Genomic DNA, 23,750 nt, shown 5'->3' with positions numbered 1-23,750 from the left:
CAATATCTCATTAGAAAGATCTATCCAAGAACTATAACTTTGGGAAGAGAAACATCAGTCCATGGCCCCATGTTGCTCCCAGATTTCTCAAAAAACATCGTTTAGGGCCTCAAAACGGCTCCGGAAGTTCTGGACCCGAAAAACTGCTAAAAATAGTAAACTGTGCTATAATTACGGAAACTGAAAAGCTGAAAAAGACAGTTGTGGGGGTCCAAATGGGATAGGTGGGTGGCCACCAACTTCCACCTGGATCATTCCTCCCCCCTTAGGAAGCAATGTTTCCCATTGCGTTGAGTTCCTCCATCTGCTGAACTTGGTCCCTGGTGAGCTGTTCTGCAATCTCGGACGTGTCTAATAATGGTGGGAAGCATGGCTAAGGGCAATACACATTGAACAATTGGTGCAGGCGAAGGAATGGAGGAATGATGTGCTCCAAAGCATTATTTCCCATAACCTTATTAATGGTGTAAGGACCATGTCGGTATGGTCAGAGCTTCTGATGGGATCTTGTAAGGCGTTCTTTCTGCAGATACAACTAGACTTTGTTGCCCACCTGAAGCTTGTGTGGTACCCCTGTGGGTGAGGAGAAGTTGTTCTTGTGTTTTTTCATCACTGTATCCCTTTGTTGTTGCTGCTGCGTGGAGGAACCCTTCGCAGGGGTCATGGATGTGGTGACGATCTTCCCCTTACTTTGGGAGCGAACTAGACAGAAAATGAATTTCCTAGTCTGGGAGATGAGCTTGCTGCCTTTCTTGGTAGTGATCAAAGAGGTGGTGGTAGGCGGGGCTACCTTCGGTATCCTGAATAGTGAATTACCCAAAGAAATAATGACAGCACGTGGCCTTGACTCATACATAGCATGACGCCTCCACAAGTATGGCTGGCCTAATAATACATCACAAACATCCAGAGGTGTAACATCACACAATACCTCGTTTGTGAAGGGCTTGATGCTGTAGGGAAGGCATCACTGCTGGCAAACTTTGAGATCTCATCCTTTGTGAAGCTCCCCTTGGAAAAGATGCTCCCCCTCCTCTGGGTCTTCGGGCTTATTCTTCTGGATCTGGGCGGTGGCAATAGTGATGCTGGGCTCCGCATCAATGATCTGCTTCCCTTTGCCATTCCCCTTGGTAGGTTCTGACTCAGGGCGGAACATGCATCTGATTCTGAAGCCTTCAACTCGGCCACCAGTGACTGCTTGGTCTAACACTCACTTGTGTTATGAGTGGGACTCTTGTGGAACTCACACCACTTTCCTGTGTCCTTCTTCGACTTCGGGGTGTTGTTATTTTCTTGCGGCTTCGATGGGTTGTCTTGGGTCACCCCGCTTTGGCTTTGTCCTTTGGTCTTTGGATTTGTAGATCCAAAGTCTCACTTCTTCTGTTTGAACTTTTGCTCGATTTTGACAGTGTATCAGTATGCCGTGCCGAGCGAGAAGATGTTTAGGAACTCCATCTATTCCTGGATGTATCTGTGTAGGTAGCCGCGATATTTGAGTACCAGATGCAACTCAGAGTCCTTGATACCCAACTGTGTGCGAAGGGTATGAAATTTTTTTGTGAACTCCGGCACATCTTGGTCCCTTCCCTGCTGCAGTGTGGTCCACTTTATGTATTTTTCCTCATAGCTTTTGACAGGGTAGTACTGCGCCTTGATGGCATCCCAGAATGAATCCCATGTGGGTGCAGCTAAAAATAGTGAGCCCATACTTTCATTCTTCTGCTCACATTAGGTTTCCCACCAGTCCTTGACGTGGGGGGCTGCTTTGAGAAGAGCGAAAACAATCTTTTCCCGACTCGAAAATTCATGGACAGAAAAATACCCATCTAGTAGATTTAACCATTTATCTATGGCATCTTCGTCTATTTAACCATTTAACTTGTACCTTAAAGGGTGTGGTGTTTCCAGAATAGCTGTTGGAAGCCGATGTGTCGCCTCTGGGTAGCCGCTGAAGGATATGCGCAAAGTTGTCCATCATTGCATTCCTTTGTCGCTAGAGGGCTTCTTTGAGCAAGATTTTGATAGGATCTCTTGCCCCCTCGTCTTTCTTCTCATTTTCCATGGGAGGCCATCGGGATTTTCGAGGTTGGTCTTGCAAAGGTTCGACTAGTTCAACCCTAACTTCTTATATCCCGACCTCGTTGGGGACATGCAAATAAAAACAGAGAAAAAGCAGACCGCTCTGATACCACTAATCTGGATTTAAACAGGAACACAACAAATTACAGAGATAATCATAAACACAGAGATGCAATGGAAATAATACTTCATTTCATTAATGTAAAATACTAAAATATGCTTACAAACAACAATGGAAATAAACCAGCTAGGGCGATGGTAGCTTATCTCTGAGAAGAGATGTGGCGGCTACATGCCTCTAAATTGTGTTACAATGAGGCTCGAAGGCCTATTTATTGTTGAGAAACAATGGAAAACCCTTAACATCCCAAAACCTAACTCTAGAAGATGAAACACCAAATTGTGGGCCCCATCTGGGTAAATTGGTACATCAATTTCCCGGGGTCGTAACTTTGGCTCCTGATCTCCATTTGACGCATACAATAGCTCGTTAGAAAGATCTATCCGAGAACTATAACTTTAGAAAGAGCAACATCAGTCCATGGACCCATGTTGCTCCCATATTTCTCAAAAAACATCATTTAGGGCCTCAAAACAGCTCCGGAGGTTCAGGACCCGAAAAATTGCTAAAAATAGTGAACTGTGCTACAATTACAGAAACTGAAAAACTGAAAGAGACAGTTGTGGGGGTCCAAATGGGATAGGTGGGTGGCCAGCAACATCCACCTGGATCACCAAGAGATTTAAAAAATGAAATAACAACATTAGTGTGTCAATCATTGGCTCAATCATCCAAGAGTGCCATAACACCCTCCTCCATATCCAAAATACCTCCATGGAAGTAACCACGAGGAAGGTGCGCTGCATAACTATGGGAGTCCCTGCAAACCCCGTAGGCCCAAAACCTCTGACTTGCATGGATAGAAGCATTTATAGTTCACCTGTTGCTCACACTCGTGATCATCATACTCCTCTTGCTGTTGTTGTGGCTTCTTCTATTGCCCACAGTGCCCACAAATCCCCCCCCCCTTATTGTGGACTTGAATGCTCGACTTTTTGTCCTAGAAACCATCGCACCCAATTCCTAAACCCCGACCCTCTAATAAACCCTAAAGATCTCTCAACGACATCATCATCCCCATCACTAAATATCAAGCCCTTAAAAGAAATTGAACTCACAACCCCGCTTTCCACCTGGATTAAAACATCAACAAACCACAAACCGCATGCCTGGTTCTTCCTCACATGAATATACACAAACCCTCGCTTCTTCGAAACATCAAACATAAATATTATGAAGATCACCATCCCTTCTGTCAAAAACCCAAAACGAATAGCCCTTAACCTTGCATCTGGGTCCCTGAATCCCCTATCGTTGCACCGAAACTTCTTCGAATGCATGACTTGCGAGCCTCACCTGCATTTGATTGAAAAAATATAGTTTTTTCCGCTGCCTTCAATGCATTTCTTCAGTGAAACCATATTTGATACCATCATCAGTGAATCCCTTGTTCAATCCTTCCCACCTGTAGTTCCTTCTTCACTACCTACACTTCTAAATTAGAATATACATTATAAATATGATTATATTAATCAATTTATTGTACAAAGAAAAATTTAACAAAATCTCTCAAGATGCAAATATCTTTTTGAGTGTAAAAAATGAAACAAGGTTTGCACCTCGAGAAATTTAGGGAAAAAATTAAGGGATATTCACTAACCCAATAATTAACATAGTATATGGCCTTACTATCCATATATGGTCATACACAGATTATAAAAATGTGCAACATATTATCTTCAACGTGACTTAACTCCACGAGCTTTGTTATCCTCTTTACTCTGTCACAGGCCTAGAATTTGATGTCCTATGGGACATATTTCTGGTTTTAGAACGTATTTGACGACATGTGAAAATATTTCTATGTCAGGTTTGATGTGTGGTATACCTCTGCAACCCATCAAAATGACGTATAATTTCAAAAGTAAAACATAAAAATATATAACACCTCTATTTCATAGGAGTCGAGACTTGAGACTGATACATAAGACAATTTGAACTTCAAGGCTAGTTAAATGCTCGAGCCTCCCAGTGCCTATTACCCTAGTAATTACCATTAATGGGAGTAAATCTCGAGCTACCATCAGTGGCTCCGCCCATACGAATGATATGAAAATTTAATCTGGATATACCATCGCGATTAGCTACTGGTTTCTAACTCAATGGAGATGAATGTGGTTTTAAAGTTTGGTTTAAATCCATGCTATACCTAATCTGATGAGCTGTGCAAATTGAAATCTTACCATTCTTACCTATTCCATGATCCATATTTGCGAATTGTGCTAGATGCTATTGTATCAGATGGAATGTACGCCTTGGCTAAGTTGGTGGGTTTGCATTGGAATTTCGTTGTATCTAATGTTTGTTACCTCAGTGTAAGGTTGAACTGTTGCAACCTCACAAAAAATCAAGTGTAGTCTGAGTTCTGGACATGCGGCTCTGGTGCTCCTCCTTGGTGGATTGAAAGTGTCAGCTTGGAATTTGTGAGTAGACCTGGATGCCCAACAACCCAACTCGCTACTTCAAGTTTCTCAGGTCATTTCAACATAATTTCAAGGAAGAATTTGATCATATACCTAATACCTAATTGTGATTTTATTTCTTCATCACTCAACCTTTCTGAATCACTGAACAGTAAAAGCAGAGCTGCCTGGTGGATTGATACTGCAATTTATATTGGCTTAGTGTCAAAGTTTCATATAATTTTACAATTTACCAAACAATATGTCCATGTAAGTTTATGATGCTTAGACTTTGTGGAATAAAAGCCTTCCTGTAACTCAATGCATTTAAGCTTTTTCAATGGTGGATTGAGCTCCAATAACTTGTAGGTTGGCCAGAATCTGTTATTTAACACTGTAACAATCAACTCTATTGCAGGATACACATTTGAATAATCATCAAGATATATTTTGAAGTCAATTTGGGTCTCCCTTGCCAGTGTGAAATCATTAACCATGCCATTAATCTTTGATGTAAACTGGAACTGACATTGTTGCTTTATCTTTGACAACATGACGTGTTCATGACTGTCATTTGAACTTTTATCTTTGACAACATGACGTGTTCATCACTAGCTTGCAATAATCTGCAAGCTAGTTTTTCCTGTAAAATTTGCCGAATAAATATCTATCACTAACATACTGAAGAAGCTTCACTTCCTTTACAAGAAATTGTGGATGCACTTCAGATTCATGTAATTACTAAAGTCGAAGCCCTCGACCACCTTAAAACTTGTTGCAGGCATGGACTTACTTGAAAAAGTATTTAAACCCTTGATATGAAGATATGGCCATATGTTTTCTCTCTACTTTAAATAAAGCACCGTCCTGAATGCAAACCTTTTTTAATATAATATTACAAGGTTATTCACACGAAATATTAGGAATTCGTTAAAATAATACATATCCAGTTAAAAAGAGGGATGTAAAACTCTTACCTTCCTTTTAACATATAAACATTGGGTTGTGAAACTTACTTGCCTTCTAACATGTAAACATTTTTTTTAAGTCATTTCATTATGCATTTGACAAAATTTATCTAATATAAAAACTTTGTGTAAAGCATCAAGTTTGAAATTTGTGGGATTCTAAAGTCATATTAGATAAATTGATTTCTGGTTCATAATTTTTTATAATCCACAAATTTTTGTTGAATAATAGGTGATTTATAATCATCTTTTGGTTCATATTTTTTTATAATCTACAAATTTTTGTTGAATAATAGGTGATTTATTGGCATATAAAATGATAATGCTTGAAACTTGTATTCAACATCTTATGATCTCAAAGCTACCCTTATTCCTTTCTCCGTTTTTAGTGATTCCAACATGACCTCTATTACAACCTCTAGTAACCTTTACACCATTACCAAAATCAAACTTGATGAACTCTTTGATCTTGCCTGTCTCTATGTCAATCTTGATTGTATCATTGGCCTTGACCAATGGATTTGCATACCTAATTACTTATCCACCCTTTGTTGAAAAAATGCAGCAAAAAAGTCTCAATTTTATTTTGCCTTGGTCAAATTGAGAAAATTCAAATTTCCACATCAGCATACAGCTTAGATGCAATTAACTTGTGTGATCGGGCTCTTGTCACTCAGTTAACTCAATATATTTGAGCTATAGGGCTTGGAGTTCAGTTAAGCATGTGTGATTGCTAATTTGTAGCAATTAAGGTCAATTATTTCAAGTTATTTTCAGTTAAACTAGTTTTAATTGTTGGAGGAACTAGTAGAAGATCAGTTGTGCAGTGGAACAATAGTCTAACCCAGTGATCATCCAGTTAACTGATCAATCAGACCAAAATAGCTAGTGCATGCAAATAATTCATTTCCCCCAATTGTGGTGGAGATTCCAAGGTAGTGTAACACTAGTTGTAGACTAGTCTTGAGTGTACAGGTGTTGTATGTAGTTAGATGACCAACCTTGGGAATTGCGCAAGAATTTTGGAGGAAATTCCTAAATAATAGGGGGCATAATTTCCTCAAGAATTGCACAAGGAAATAGGGGCTCAAGAAGAGGCATAAATTGACCAAGTTTGGGTACATGCTTCTTAATAAGAAGAGAGACAGGTTATTCACTTGCAGATTGTGCTTAGATTAAGCTAGAAATTATAATACATCTCTATTCATCAGATTAATGTAAGAAGGCATAAGGGGTTTTTAGTAGTTTCTTTCCCCTAGAAAATATATTGTGTGCATGTGCATTATTTATTATTGAATGTTTGTAATTGATGTTATAAATTGTGAATTCAATTCTGCAGAGATGTAGGGTAGGATCATGCCTTGTGATTTAGATTAAAATTTCACGAGCAATTACAATTCTACACCATAATTTCTACATGGTATCAGAGCAAAATTCACAATAGAACAAGAATTTCAAAGTTGTTTATCAGGAGGGAGTGCAAGGCCACATTGTCTCAAACTTCCATGGGAAAGAAATGCCATTCACAATGTGGAAGGAACTGACATAGTTTTTAGGTAATACTAGTGACCAGAGGAAGCTGGCACTCAAGGATAAACTTCGAAACATCAAGATACAGAAGAATGAAACTATCCCACAGTATCTAATCAGATTTGCACAAGTTCATGGTGAACTTGGTGTTAATGTTGTAGAAGATGACTTGGTAAGCCTAACTCTTATAGGTCTTCTTAAAAGCTAGCATAATTACCAAGACTCATTGAACGAGAGGGAGAAATTACCAAATTGGGAATGCTTATGGTCTTACTTGGTACATAAGGAAATAAGGCAGAATACCAAAGATGGAAATTCATCCAAAGGTGAGGATGAAGAAAAATTTGCATTGGTTGGAAAGGGAAAGAATGGAAAAGGGAAGAAATCTCAAACCAAACCAGAATCTAGTGAAGGGGAAAAGAAGAAAGATTTGTCAAAAATAAAATGATTTAATTGTCATGAATTAGGGCACTATGCTACAAAGTGTCCACACAAAATGTAGAGGGATAAGAACTCAAGAGGAGTAGTAGGTGAAGCCTTGGATTCACAATTCAAGCTTGATTTCACCCTTATCGCATGCATGACCAACACAATCATGGGGAGTGTGTGGTACTTGGACTTAGGTGCCTCATTCCACATGACAAGGTGTAGAAAGTTTTTCAGTGACCTGGGTGAGAAATATCTCTAGATGTAAATTGAGTTGGGGATGACAAAAGGTACACCATGACTAAGATTGTACAATCACTTTCCAGAGGGAGTCGAGATCCCCTCTTCAACTTAAGGATGTTATGTATTCCAGGCCTAAAGAAAAAGCACATCTCTATTGCAGTTTTGGAAGACAGTGGTTATGATGTGATATTCAATAAAGGGAAAGCATTCCCGAGACACATAGCCATAGGTCAAGTGAAGCAGATCAGGGTCCGTGTAAAGAACCTATATAAGATGGATGTGGAAGTTTGTGTTGCATTAAGTAGTAAGGCAGAAAAAGTGTAGAGTCGCGATGTCGGTGAACTTTGGCACATAAGACTTGGCCATTTGCATCATGATGCCTTAAAGATTATGCAACAAATAACCACTAGCCTCCCTAGAGGAGCACTTGAGAAACAAGATGTCTACAAAGGTTGTATCTTGGGGAAGTATGCAAAATCCACATTCCATGAATGAGACAACAAATAACATGTAGTCTTGGAAAGAGTCCATTCAACCATTCTCGACAACCTCCACTTCTAGACACAAATTTTTATTTTATTTTTATTGATGACTTTTCAAGGAAGTGCTCGATCTTCTTCATGTGGAAGAAGGATGAGACATTCTCCAATTTTGTAGAATACAAGGCACTATTTGAGAAAGAGATCGGTTAGAAGGTGAAGGCTCTCAAGAGTGACAATGGAGGTGAATATATTTCGAATGAAGTCAAGAATTTATGTGTGAAAGAAGGTATTCAAAGAGAGATGACAACACCCCACAACCCACAACAGAATGGGGTAGCTAAGAGAAAGAACCAGATCATTGTGGTAGCAACAAGAGCTATGTTACATGAACACGGCTTACCACTATATTTGTGGGCAGAGGCATGTAACACAATAGTCTACTTGTCGAACTAGAGTCCTTATTAGATTCTTGGTATGATCACATTGGAAGATGATTACTTAGGGAGAAATTTGGGTGTGTCTCATTTCAGGATTTTTGGAGCCTCTATTTACTGCCATGTCTCCAAATATTCTAGGAAGAATCTTGAGAAGAAAATAGAGTTGGGAGTTTTTGTGGGTTACACAGAAACTCCACACATTTACCGTGTGTACTTACTTTCCCTCAAAATGAAATTTGTGCAAAGGGATGTAAAGTTTGATGAGGAGAAAGTGATGTTGTGCTCTCTTGAGAGGGAGCTTCAGATCCCACCAGAACTTGCGCGGGCTAAGGAGGTCACATGAGAGGTACACTAGTTACATGGATTTAATGACCAAGCTTGCAGAGACTAAGCCATCCTCTTTTGAGGAAGCAATTGAGAAACCTATTTGGGTTGATGCAATGGTAGAAGAACATGAAGACATTGTAAAGAACAATGTTTGGGAAGTGGTCCCAAGACTAACAGATAAATCAGTAGTGGGTTCGAGATGGATCTTCAGGGTAAAGCATGTAATAGACAAAAACATAGAGAAGTATAAGGCCATATTTGTGGCCAAAGGATTCTCTCAAGTTGAGGGAATTTACTATGAGGAAACCTTTGCTCCTGTAGCAAGGTATTCATTTATTATATCAATTATTGAATTGGATGCACAAATGGGGTGGACGATCAACTAGATGGATGTAATTTATTTTATTATTATTATTATTATTATTTAATTAATTTATTTTTTTTCTCAAGGGGGTTATTGAGGAGGAGGTGTACATCGAGAAACCATAAGGTTTTGAGACATTTGATCGAGAGTGTCATGTTTTCAGACTCAAGAGAGCATTGTACAGTCCAAACAACACTCCCTGCTTGGTACACCAGGATCGACAACTATCTCACTAGTTTGGGATTCACCAAAAGTGAAGTGGATGCAGACCTCTATCACATCTTGGTAGAAGGTAAATTTCTTATTATTGTCTTATATGTTGGTGATTTAATTTTAATTGGTGATAAGAATATGATCAGATCTTGCAAGTAGGACCTTGCAAGGGAATTTGAAATGAAGGACATGGGTCTCATGCACTACTTCCTCGGGTTGGAAATATGGAAAGGGGATGGGGAACTATTTATTTCTCAAGGAAAGTATGCAAATAAGATACTACAAATATTCCACATGGAGAGTTGTAAACCCATGGAGACACGTCTAGCAACCAACTAGAGGAAGGAGGATGCCACTTCGTGTGAAGAATTGGATGCTACTATTTATCGACAGTTAGTGGGTTCACTGATATATCTTGTGAACACACGACTAGATATGTGTTATGCATTCAAATAACTGAGGCAAGATATGGTTAGGCCAACCAAATTATTTGGAAGGAAACTAAGTAGTTTTTACGTATATCAGAGGCACTACCCAATATGGATAATGGTACAGACAGACAGAAGGAGTGGAGTTGTGTGGCTTCACAGACACAGATTGGGTAGGGAGTCCATCCGACTAAAAGAGTACACCAGGTGGAATTTTCAGTGTTGGGTCCTTAGTTGTTTCCTGGTACAACAGGAAGCAAATATTTGTGGTGCTCAGCTCGACATAAGTAGAATACATGGTTGCAAGTCAAGCATCATGTGAGGCGATCTGGATGAGAAAGATACTTGTGGGATTGTTTGTTTAGATGATGGATCCAACTGTTATCTATTGTAGTAATCAGAGTTGCATCAAGCTCTTTGAGAATCTGATATTTCATGATCGATCCAAGCATATAGATATCTGGTATCACCATTTATGGGAATGTGTGTAGAGTCGGATAATGTTGTTACAATACATTTAAATAGAGGAACAAGATGCTGACATTTTTACTCAGGCTTTGTCAAGAGGGAATTTCAAATTCCAAAGGTGCACAATAGGGGTGGTTGATAATCCCTTTCTTGCTAAGAGGGAGTGTTGAAAAAATGCAGCGAGAAAGTATCAATTTGATTTTGCCTTGGTCAAATTGAAAAAATTCGAATTTCCACATCAACAGACAACTTAGATGCAGTTAACTTGTGTGACATGGATATTGTCTCTTAGTTAGCTCACTAAATTCGAGGTAGAGGGCTTGGAGTTCAGTTAAGCATGTGTGATTGCTAATTTGTAGCAATCAAGGTCAATTATTTCAAGTTGTTTTCAGTTAAATTAGTTATAACTATTGGAGGAACTAGTGGCAGGTCAGTTGTGTAGTGGGGCAACATTCTAACTTAGTGATCATCCAGTTAACTGATCAATCAACCCAAAATAGCTAGTTCATGTAGAGAATTCAAGTTCTCTAGCTGTGGTGGAGATTCCAAGGCAGTGTAACATCATTTGTAGACTAGTCTTGAGTGTACAGGTGTTACATGCAGTTAGATGATCAATCTTGGGAATTTTGCAAGAATTTTGGAGGAAATTCCTAAATAATAGGGGCTAATTTCCTTAGGAATTGCGCAAGGAAATAGGGGTCAAGCAGAGGTAGAAATTGACTAAGTCTGGGCTAGAGCTTCTCAGTGACAGAGAGATAGGTTATTCACTTGTAGGTTGTGCTTATATTGAGCTAGAAATTGTAATACATATTTATTCATCAGATTAATGCAAGCAAGCATAAGGGGTTTTTAGAAGTTTCTTTCCCAAAGAAAAGATATTGTGTGCATGTATGCTATTTCTCATTGCATGTTTGTGATTGATGTTCTAAATTGTGAATTGAATTCCGCATAGCTGTAGAGTAGGATTGTGTCTTGTGATTTAGATTAAAATTTCATGAACAATTACAATTCTACACCATAATTTCTACACCCTTATCTCCAAATTGTGCAGAATGAACCTTGTAAATTTTATAGTTTGTTTCTTCATCTTTGTTTGAATGCAAGCAGAAATGACCCTTTGCATGCCTTAAAAATGGCAATGGTCTAAAAATAATTTGAATTTGTTAGGATATTCCGACACATAGGAAATAGTTAAGTATAACTTGGTCTAGTATAGAGTTAGGTAAAGTGTGTTTATTTACTATGTACATTTATAACTTACAATCTGATGGTCATGATATATTCTAGACATGAAGTGATATTATGGTTCATTCTCTCCTCGGTATTATCGACACTTGATCTGTGGCTTAACACCCAATTGGTCCATGATCTCTATTTAAAGAGCATGGAGGGTCATTTGTAAGGTGACCATTCATGAGAGAAGCTTATGTAATTTTTCTTTATTTTATTAATAAATTGCCTGAAGTGGTCACGTTGGCTCAGGCCGTGGATTGTTTCCCTCTTTGAGGGCTTTAACCACGTCAAGAATACTGGTGTATTGATTTGTGATCTGTTTGTGAGCAGTGTCCTTTGGAGTTCTATCTGAGGAACTTACCCTGTAAATTCCTACATGGTATCAAAGCTATTTGAGGGTCGTATCCATTGGTGATCCAAATTGGAAGCTGGTACATCTGCATCTGACTGTCGTTTCCTTGATCTACTGTTTCTGACCCTCTCGGGCCGAGAGGATTGCTCTATTGTGTTAGGAGCATTTGTTCCAGTGAGGAACCCCTTTCGTTTCACACAAAAAGGTTTTCGGTAGCCCTAGATACGTCATTTTTAAGATATGGAGGTATACAATCTTTATTTGCAGTTTTAGCTATTTATCTCTCTGTTTATTTCAATTTATCTATCTCTCTATTTTTTATTATCGAGCTATACCTTTGATTTCTACGTATGCTCTTTGCCCCACGACTTTGTGCGATCTGGGCAAATTAGAAACAAAAAGGAAGGATTTTTCTCATGCATGTGCTCTTTTACGCCGTGCCTTAGTGTGATCTCAGAAAATCGGAAACATTGAGGAAAATATTTAGTTTCCGGCAAAAGCTAACTCCAAGCCATAAGTTTTTTTTTTTGTATGTCTGTGTTGGCTGTGTGGTTTTTTGTTTTGTAGGCAGAAAGAGTTTTTTCAAGTAAGCACACACCCCAAAGCTTCAGTGAAAAAAAAAAAAAAAAAACTTTCTCTTTTCCAAAAACTACTAACCTTTTAAACTAGCTCACTTGGTCCAAAATTACTTTATGAGAATAGAGGTCTTGAGTTCAAGTCTTTCTTTTTGTTGAGTTACTTTTTCAAAAAGCACATGTAACTTATGTTGTAAAGTGACTTTATGTAAAAGTGTTCTCACCCATTATAAAAAGTGAGTCACTTATAATTCTAAAGTCTCTTTATTTTTTATTTAAGTTGCAATTTAGTGGGTAGCTCATAAAGTACCATTGTAAAAGTGACATTCACTTATTTATAAAAGTGAGTCACACACACACACACATATTTTAAAGTGAGCTAATTAGATTAAGTTTGAAAAGGAGTGAGTTTTTTTTTTAAATATAACATTATCATTCATTTCCGCACATTCACGCACTTCGTCAGTGTCTTCAACAACTTTTCTTCAAAAAGCCAAAACTTCTTCATCCGGAAGTCGTTTTCAGAGCTGTTTTTTTTAATCAGCCTAATTTTTCAAGATCTTTCCATTGGAACACTTAGTTTCAACATATATAGCTTCAGTTTATGTTAAAATTTAAAGTCCATGCCAAGTTATTATTGACAACACCAACTACTTCCAATGGTGGTCCTACATTGTGGATTTACTTAGAAGTAAAGGTCTTTACAGAATAGCCTCATGCCAAGAAACTAAACCTAAAGATGAAGATAAGGCAGCCAAATAGGAAAATAGGAAAGATCAAGCACGTGGGTTAATAGGGATGTCTATTTCTCCAGACCTTAGATTCCATATTGCATAACTTGATACCCCTAATGAAACAATGAAACAACTTAATAAAATTTTTCAAATTAAAAATGAGATTAGAGCCCATCAACTCAAAATGAGTTGTTTACATTGGACCCCAATAATTTTTCTTCCATTGAAGTTTTTTTGTCCAAGTTCAAGACCCTTAGACTTCTCTTGGAAGGTGTTAAGGTTAAGAAAGAAGATGGTAGCCTTATCTATTCCATTCATACTAAGTTGGGACCAACCTACTCTGTGTTTGTTTCCATCTTCCATTCTACTAGAGAAGCATTTATTTCTCAAGGACAAGACTACAAGCCCCGCTATTTTGATGCCTTTTGTGATTCTTTAATAAGAGAATAAGAAAAACTCTTACATCTTGGTCTTCTTAATCTTAGAAACTCTTTTAAGAAAGTCTTAGCCACCCAACAACAACCAAATTCAAAGAATCCTAAGAAGCAGTATCCTAAAAAGAATGGTCCTAAACCAAACAAGGGCCCTAAGCAATTTCACTCTCAAAATGAAAAATTATTTCAACAAAATGATAAGGAAAATAAAACCAAAGGGAAGAAGACTGATAGACATTGCCACTTTTGTAATCGAGATGACCACTTAGAATCCAAATTCTTTAAGAAGATGGAAGCCTTGGAAGCAACAATGAAGAAGCATAACATCCATTTGCAGCACTCTTCAACTTCAACTTCATCATCAAGAATAGCACTTTCTGCATGCGGTTGTCAAGCATTTCAATCTGGTTATGCACTAAATGTAAATGTATCTTCTTCTTCTCATTCTCATGAGTGGCTCATTGATTCTGGAGTTTTTTATCACATGGAAAAAAACAAAGCCACGTTTTTTTCTTTAAATCATTGTAACACTAAAAATATATATGTTGGTGATGATAGATCTCTTAGTGTTGTAGGGATTAGAACTGTTCATCTAGACAATGGTCAATTTAATGATGTATTATGTGTTCTAAGACTATCCTGCAACCTTCTATCTGTATATCAAATAACTCATTCAGGTGAAGGTAAAATCGTTGAATTTTCACCTCACATTGTTGTAATTAAGGAGATAAGAGATCCTAGACACATTTTAGCTACTGGCATTGTTGATGATTCAACAAGGCTGTAGAATTTTAACAACTTTGGGTCGTCAAATATTCCCTCGGTATTTGTTGCTCATAATGATGAAGTGAGCAAACTTTGGCATGAGCGATTTGGTCACTTAAACTATCACTCCCTTCAAAATCTATGTAAAGAAAATATGGTGACAGGTCTTCCTATGGTATCTTGTAGAGATAGTGTTTGTTCTGGATGTGTACTCGGAAAACATCATCGGGATAGTTTTGAAAAACATGCCTCTTGGCATGCCTCATCCCCTTTACAGCTTGTGCACAGTGATTTATGTGGTCCACTTCCAGTTGTTTCATTCTCTAACTACAAGTATTTCTTAACTTTCATTGATGATTTCTCCAAACGCACTTGGGTATACTTCTTAAAACTCAAGAGTGAAGTATTTAACATGTTCTTGGCCTTTAAGGCCATTGTTGAAAAACAATCTAGACATCAAATTCTTAAGCTACGATCTGATAATGGAAGCCAAAATATGTTAACAACAAATTCATCAACTTTTGCACTGAGAATGGAATTCAAATGCAACATACTGTTCCATATACTCCACAACAAAATGGTGTAGCTGAAAGGAAGAATCACACCTTAAAGGAAATGGCTAATTGTATGCCTCAATCTAAAGGACTTAGTCTTAATTTTTGGGCATAAGCAATTAACAGTGAAAATTACATAATAAATCGCACTCCTACTAAGGTTTTAAAGAATATCACTCCAGAAAAAGCATGGAGTTCAATTAAACCAAATGTAAGTCACTTTCGTGTTTTTGGAAGTGAGGCATGGGCCCATATTCCAGATGAGAAACATAAAGCTTTAGAACTTAAGAGTGAAAAATGTATTTTTGTTGGATATTCTGAAGATGTTAAATGATATAGACTTATTCCACTTAAGTCCAAAAATGTTATCATTAGAAGAGATGTAAAGTTTGCTGAAAATATATCATCCTACGGGCCTAGTTCGACGGATGTGCCACCTCTCTTTATCCCTTTTACTTCTGAAAATATTTCTTCTTTAGATGATGATAGTGAGGATGACAATCCTCCCCCACCTTCTCAAGATCCTCCTTCAGCTCCTCATCTTCCAAAATGGGTCTGTGCTACTCAGGATGCAACAAGTGCTCTTGCAGGTGATCCTATAGATCATCGACGTACACGTTCTCAGTTTGATAGAGCCTCTTCTTTACTGGCTCAAGCTTCAGCAAATTATGATCCTGACACCTTTGTAGAAGCTTCAGGCCATCCAGATTGGGATACAACTATGAATGAAGAATATCGTTCATTATTGGCAAATGATACATGGGATCTTGTTCCTCTTCCAAAGGGAAGAAAACTTGTTAGATGTAAATGGGTTTACAAAACCAAGTTTGGACCAGATGGAAAAGTTGATAAACATAAAGCTCCTCTTGTTGCTAAGGGATTTTCACAAGTTAAAGGCATTGACTATACTGAAACCTTCTCCCTTGTTTCCAAAATGAACTCTATCCGCCTTGTTCTTTCCCTTGCTGCCTTTTTCAAATGGGAAGTCCATCAGATGGATGTTATATCTACCTTCTTGCATGAATAAATCTATATGGAACAACCTACTGGATTTATACAAACATACTCTAGCCTTGTATGTCGGCTTAAGAAATCCCTTAATGGTCTCAAGAAAGCCACTTAGGCTTGGTATGCCAAAATGGATAGCTTTCTTTTAGATACAAGCTTTTCTAGGTGTCATTCTGACAATACTGTCTACACTAAGAAAGCAGGTAAGTCTCTTATCATTTTTTTCTTTATGTTGATGATCTTATCCTTACTGGTAGGGATACCAACTTTATAAACCATGTGAAGTCCAACCTTAAAAAGAAGTTTGAAATGACAGACTTAGGACACTTGCATTATTTTCTTGGTCTTTAAGTCTTGCAATCCAAGGAAGGTATTTTCCTTTCCCAGTCCAAGTATGCCTGTGATCTTCTACGTCATTTTCACATGAAAGACTGTAAGCCAACCCCTTCTCCCTTTCAATATGGAGCCAAACTTTCAGTCACTTGTACTTCCCCTAAAGTTGATGCTACCTTATACTGTCAACTTTTAGGAAAAGTTTTGTATCTGACCCATACTCGTCCTGACCTTTCCTTTGTTGTTGGCCTTATTGCTCGGTTTATGAAAAACCTGCATGAAATTCATTGGAAAGAAGCTAAAAGAATACTTCGTTATGTTTCGAGGTACAGTTCAGTTTGGGATTCATTACAGTGCAGAAGCATCTCCTCTATTGGTTGGTTTCATTGATTCCGATTGGGCTGGTGACCCTGATGATCAGAAGTCCACTGCAGGTTATGTGTTGACTCTTGGTTCAGGACCTATTACATGGGCTTGCAAGAAAAAAGTGTCATTTATCTTTCTTCAGCAAAAGCAGAGTATCATGGTGCCGTAGAAGCTAGTAAGGAAGCGTTGTGGCTTCATCAGATCCTATTAGAGTTTGGTTTTCAACAGCAGCATCTGACTACTATTTAGTGTGATAATTAAAGTGCCATTCAACTATGCAAAGATCCAATCTAACATCACCGCAATAAACACATTGAACTACACATGCACTTCATCAGAAAGCTCATTCATGACCATGTTCTTGAAGTGCAATATTGTTCAACCAATGATCAAGTTGCAGACATCTTTACAAAGGCTCTCCCAGAGGCGAAGTTTACTAATCTTCGATTTATGGTTGGAGTTCAAGAAGTTGTCACTAGGGGGGATAGGCTCAAGATTGCAAAGATGTCCTTCCATATCTTAAATAAGGAAAAACTAATGATGATTATTATTAATAATATATTATAATAAAATTTGTTTTATAAAAAATATTTGTTTGAGATTAAAATTTAAAAATATATAAAATTAAATATATTGATTAAGAAAAAGTTACTAATGGTTGAGAAATATTAATTTGATTTTTATAAAAAAAATCTCATTTAAAAAAATTATTAAATATCTTTAAAATGTGTTTATTAATAATAGTTATTATCAACCGTGTAATTTGATGACTTATTTTTTGTTTTGGAACAATTTTGTAAGAGTCGTTGAAAGAGAGTTTCTAGATAAGGGAAGGTCGACACTCACAAATTTGATTAGAACGTAAAATGAAGAGCATGAAAAATACAAAAACGTCATCAAATTTTCATTTGACAGGCATAGGAGATTTGAAATTCCAAGCCTGCTAGATCTCTTAGTGTTGTAGGGACTGGAACTGTTCATATAGACAATGGTCAATTTAATGATGTATTATGTGTTCCAAGATTATCCTGCAACCTTCTATCTGTATATCAAATAACTCATTCAGGTGAAGGTAAAATTGTTGAATTTTCACCTCACGATGTTGTAATTAAGGAGATAAGAGATCTTAGACAAATTTTAGCTACTGGCATTGCTGATGATTCTAAAAGGTTGTATAAGTTTAACAACTTTGGGTCATCAAATCTTCCCTCAGTATTTGTTGCTCATAATGATGAAGTGAGAAAATTTTGGCATGAGCGATTCAGTCACTTAAACTATCACTCCCTTCAAAATCTATGTAAATAAAATATGGTGACAGGTCTTCCTATAGTATCTTGCAGAGATGGTGTTTGTTCCGGATGTGTACTCGGAAAACATCATCGGGATAGTTTTGAAAAACGTGCCTCTTGGCACACCTCATCCCCTTTACAGCTTGTGCACAATGATTTATGTGGTCCACTTCCAGTTGTTTCATTCTCTGGCTACAAGTATTTCTTAACTTTCATTGATGATTTCTCCAGACGCACTTGGGTATACTTCTTAAAACTCAAGAGTGAAGTATTTAACATGTTCTTGGCCTTTAAGGCATTTGTTGAAAAACAATCTAGACATCAAATTCTTAAGCTAAGATCTGATAATGGCGGAGAATATGTTAACAACAAATTCATCAACTTTTGCACTGAGAATGGAATTCAAATGCAACATACTGTTCCATATACTCCACAACAAAATGGTGTCGCTGAAAGGAAGAATCACAGCTTAAAGGAAATCACTAATTGTATGCTTCAATCTAAAGGACTTAGTCTTAATTTTTGGGTAGAAACAATTAACTGTGCAAATTACATAATAAATTGCACTCCTACTAAGGTTTTAAAGAATATCACTCCAAAAGAAGCATGGAGCTCAATTAAACCATATGTAAGTCACTTTTGTGTTTTTGGAAGTGAAGCATGGGCCCATATTCCAGATGAGAAACATAAAGCTTTAGAACCTAAGAGTGAAAAATGTATTTGTGTTGGATATTTTGAAGATGTCAAAGGATATAGACTTATTCCACTTAAGTCCAAAAATGTTATCATTAGAAGAGATGTAAAGTTTGCTGAAAATATATTGGCCTAGGAGCCTAGTTCGACGGATGTGGCACCTCTCTCTATGCCTTCTACTTCTGAAAATATTTCTTCTTCAGATGATGACAGTGAGGATGACAATCCTCCCTCACCTTCTCAAGATCCTCCTTCAGCTCCTTAGCTTCCAAAATGGGTTTGTGCTACTCGAGATGAAACAGGTGCTCTTGCAGGTGATCCTACAGATCATCGACGTACACGTTCTCAGTTTGATAGAGCCTCTTCTTTACTGGCTCAACTTCAGCAAATTATGATCCTGACACCTTTGTAGAAGCTTCATGCCATCTAGATTGAGACACAACTATGAATGAAGAATATCATTGATTATTGGAAAATGATACATGGGATCTTGTTCCTCTTCCAAAGGGAAGAAAACTTGTTAGATGTAAATGGGTTTATAAAACCAAGTTTGTACTAGATGGAAAAGTTGATAAACATAAAGCCCATCTTGTTGCTAAGCGATTTTCACAAGTTGAAGGCATTGACTATACTGAAACATTCTCCCTTATTGCCAAAATGAACTCTATCCGCCTTGTTCTTTCCCTTGCTGCCTCTTTCAAATGGGAAGTCCATCAGATGGATGTTAAATCTGCCTTCTTGCATGGGGACTTGCATGAAGAAATTTATATGGAACAACCTACTGGATTTATACAAACAGACTCCAGCCTTGTATGTCGGCTTAAGAAATCCCTTAATGGTCTCAAGAAAGCCCCTCGGGCTTGGTATGCCAAAATAGATAGCTTTTTTTTAGATACTGGCTTTTCTAGGTGTCATTCTAACAATACTGTCTACACCAAGAAAGCGGGTAAGTCTCTTATCATTCTTATTCTTTATGTTGATGATCTTATCCTTACTGGTAGTGATCCCAACCTTATAAACCATGTGAAGTCCAACCTTAAAAAGAAGTTTGAAATGACAAACTTAGGACACTTGCATTATTTTCTTGGTCTTCAAGTCTTGCAATCTAAGGAAGGTATTTCCCTTTCCTAGTCTAAGTATGCCTGTGATCTTCTACACCATTTTCACATGGAAGACTGTAAGCCAGCCCCTCCTCCCTTTCAGTCTAGAGCCAAACTTTCAGTCACTTTTACTTCCCCTGAAGTTGATGCTACTTTATATGGTCAACTTGTAGGAAATTTTTTGTATCTGACCCATACTCGTCCTGACCTTTCCTTTTCTGTTGGCCTTATTGCTTGGTTTATGCAAAACCCACGTGAAAGTCATTGGACATCAGCTAAAAGAATACTTCGTTATGTTTGAGGTACAATTCAATTTGGGATTCATTATAGTGCAAAAGCATCTCATCTATTGGTTGGTTTCACTGATTCCGATTGGGTTGGCGACCCTGATGATCGAAAGTCTACTGCAGGTTATGTGTTCACTCTTGGTTCAAAACCTATTACATGGGCTTGCAAGAAACAAAGTGCCAGCAGAGTATATCGCGGTGCCATAGAAGCTAGTAAGGAAGCCCTGTGGCTTTGTCAGATCCTATTAGAGTTTGGTTTTCAACAATGGCATCCGACTACACTTTGGTGTGATAATTAAAGTGCCATTCAACTATGCAAAGATCCAGTCCAACATCAACGCAAAAAACACATTTGAACTACACATGCACTTCATCAGAAAGCTCATTCATGACCATGTTCTTGAAGTGCAATATTGTTCAACCTATGATCGAGTTGCATACATCTTTACAAAGGCTCTCACAGAGGCGAAGTTTACTAAACTTCAATTTATAGTTGGAGTTCAAGAAGTTGTCACTAGGGGGGATAGGTCAAGATTGCGAAGATGTCCTTCCATATTTTAAATAAGGAAAAACTAATGATAAATAATAATAATAATATATATATATATATATATATAATATATTTGTTTGAGAAAAATAAAAATATATAAAAATCTAATATATTGATTAAGATTAACTAATGGTTGAGAAATATTAAACTGATTTTTATAAAAAAAATCTCATTTTAAAAAATTATTAAATATTTTTAAAATGTGTTTATTAATAATAGTTATTATCAATCCTGTAATTTGATGACTTATTTTTTGTTATGAACAATTTTGTAAGAGTTTTGAAAGAAAGTTTCTAGATAAGAGAAGGTTGACACTTACAAATTTGATTAGAACTTAAAATGAAGAACATGAAAAATACAAAAGCATAATCAAATTTCATTTGACACGCTAGGAGATTTGAAATTCCTGCTCCAATACAAAGTCATGTCCTATTAATTTCCTGTGAAATTTGTGGTGAAAATGACTTAGACGATGCATCATACATGTTAAATACGAGAGTACGCAATACAATATGAATTTGAATTTGAAAATGAGAGTGGGAATTGTTAATACTTTTTTATTCAGTTGGAATTTTTAATTTAAGCGCTTTGGATGATTTGATAAATTTTTTGGATTACCATAAGCAACAAATCCTCCACATCACAAATATTCATTATGTGTCACATTATGTTATTCTGCGAGAATGGATGACATTGCATTTTTTTCATTGTATTGTGGCGTGTTGCGTAATGTGATTTCGGGTTATCGGAAATTTTAACTTCAACCCTATGTAATTGTTGAACGGTAAGAATATGTAAATAATATCTTACATTTTAATGACATTATTTTCAATGAAATTGACCTGAACTATTTTTTTATTTTTTTAATATATTTTTAATTAAATTTGTTATGTTTATTGGTATTTTTATTTTGGAATATGGTTTTTGAAGTTTAATTTAATAATCAATAATTTCTAGCATATATTTAAGCACGAACAAAACAAGGAAGAGGAAGAGCTTAAATTTTGTTTATATGTAAATGTATTGAATATAAATTAAGAATTCATTTAAAACAAGTGTTATAGGACTCTTAGTGAGATTATTTTGAAAATAGTTATATCCTTTCTCTTTTTATTAAACTTATTAATTCAAAAAAATGTCATATAAACCTATATCTTATGAGTATGTATTATGTTTTCTTAGGCATGTAGCATTAGTAATCATAGCATAGTTTCTATCTCAATGAGATTGTCCTGGAAACATGTAATCTGCTATAAACCATCGATTGGTTCATCAAGATTGTTCTTATATATTCATATGTAATAGAATATGCACTCATACATTGTGGCATGTAGATTTGGGCAAATAGTATATGTTGATAAGGCAATATTTTGTACATGGTAGGGTTGCAATAAAAACAACAACGTTGGACAAGTAGGGAAAGAAAAAGTCTTTCTAGATGTGCTTATTATGAAGCATTGGGTAATACATTACAAGTCTTTGAATAGTCAATTTTAAATGATTTTTTATAATAATATTTCCTAAGAATCCGCGCTAATACATTACAAGTCTTGAATGGTTTAAGACTATCACTTTCTATTAGTATTACAATAGTATTTGAACCTTCACCACAAATGAAATATATTCGCTGGTAATTTCAATTGACCTAGATAACTTAGATTTTAGGAATAAAGATAATAGATAAATGCTCTAGTGATAACTTTTTCCACCTCTTAATGAAGTAATGCCATTGAACCATTTATTGTGATACATGGAAATACAATTATACCATGTAAATGCCAAAGGCTGAATGAGATAGTTGGGTTCATTAAGGTTTGATTTTTTTTCAAGCACTCGTTTAAATTTGTGATTAACAATTGCTTTATGTGTAATAATTAGTAGCAATTTCCCCAAAAGGTGCAAGGGAACGCTGATAGGATTTTTAAATTGAGAAAAATTGTACTTATAAATTCATTATTTATACAATAAAATATATTTTCATGGCTTGAAATATCTAGCTAGTGGAAATGTTAATTTAACCTCGTTGGAGTTGGTAGGGTTGAGTCTAACGTATTTTCCATCATTGACAAAGTTTAAGTCATTTAAAGAGCTATCCCTTATCCTCTCTAGGTGGAATTCAATAGAAGATTTCTATGGGATTCTTGATATGCCCGTACCATTAGAAGATTTGTGCTTGCTGGGTATTGGGGTTGGGTAAAGAGGTTTGGGATGGATTTGGCAGAATTGCCCAAAATTGTGGAATTTGGAATTGTGTAGTTGTGAGGGATTTAGGGATTTAGATTCATCATCCTTTGTAAAAGTTGTCTTCTCTCCAAGAACTTCACTTGAGGAGGTGTATAACTACAACGAATGATGTCCTGATGTTTGATTCAAAACATTGTCAGACGTTGAGGACCCTTATTTTTTATGATGGAGTGGATACAGAAGGACTCCATGTTGTCGTTCAGAAGTGCCAAAGACTAGAAGTTTTAGACCTAAGGTTGCCTCTTGATCTTAGCAATGAGAATTTGGTTGTTATAGCTAAGAACTACCAGTCACTTAAAAGCCTTTGTTTGCACAACTGCTGGCTGGAAATTGGAGTTGGTATAAAATTTCTTGGAGCAAACATGAGATTGTCTCTTGAGGAGTTGGTTTTAGTGAGATGTCATTTTGTTGTGCAAAATCCAGGCATATTGAAAATACTTGGTCAACAACTCAAGTGGCTCAAGGAATTGGATCTTTATGATAATGATTGTCTATGTGACAAAGAGTTGGGAGCCAAGGAAATATCATCATGCTCGTAAACATATCAAGAGTAGGTTTGAAATCAACATTTCATCCAGGTTAGTAGCCATGATATCTACAAGTTGAAGGTAAACACACACACACACACAATAGTTTACCAAAATAATTTAATCATTTGTGTGTGACCTTCTTTAGGTCGAGTGTTGAACCTAAGCTCTGATTCTAACTTTTCTTTCATGGCTCACCCAGTCCAAGTATTGAACCA

General features: G+C 36.7%; 1 pseudogene; it reads left to right on the top strand.

Annotated features, from left to right (window-relative positions):
- The first annotated feature begins 22,739 nt into the window (after positions 1-22,739).
- On the top strand, positions 22,740-23,544 carry LOC149255769 (uncharacterized; annotated as a pseudogene).
- The last annotated feature ends 206 nt before the right edge of the window (positions 23,545-23,750 follow it).

This window comes from Pinus tabuliformis, chromosome 7, assembly GCF_031772625.1.
Source record: "Pinus tabuliformis cultivar Carrire ecotype Pingquan chromosome 7, CPIR1, whole genome shotgun sequence".
Taxonomy (NCBI): domain Eukaryota; kingdom Viridiplantae; phylum Streptophyta; class Pinopsida; order Pinales; family Pinaceae; genus Pinus; species Pinus tabuliformis.
This window is presented reverse-complemented; position numbering and strand designations above follow the sequence as displayed.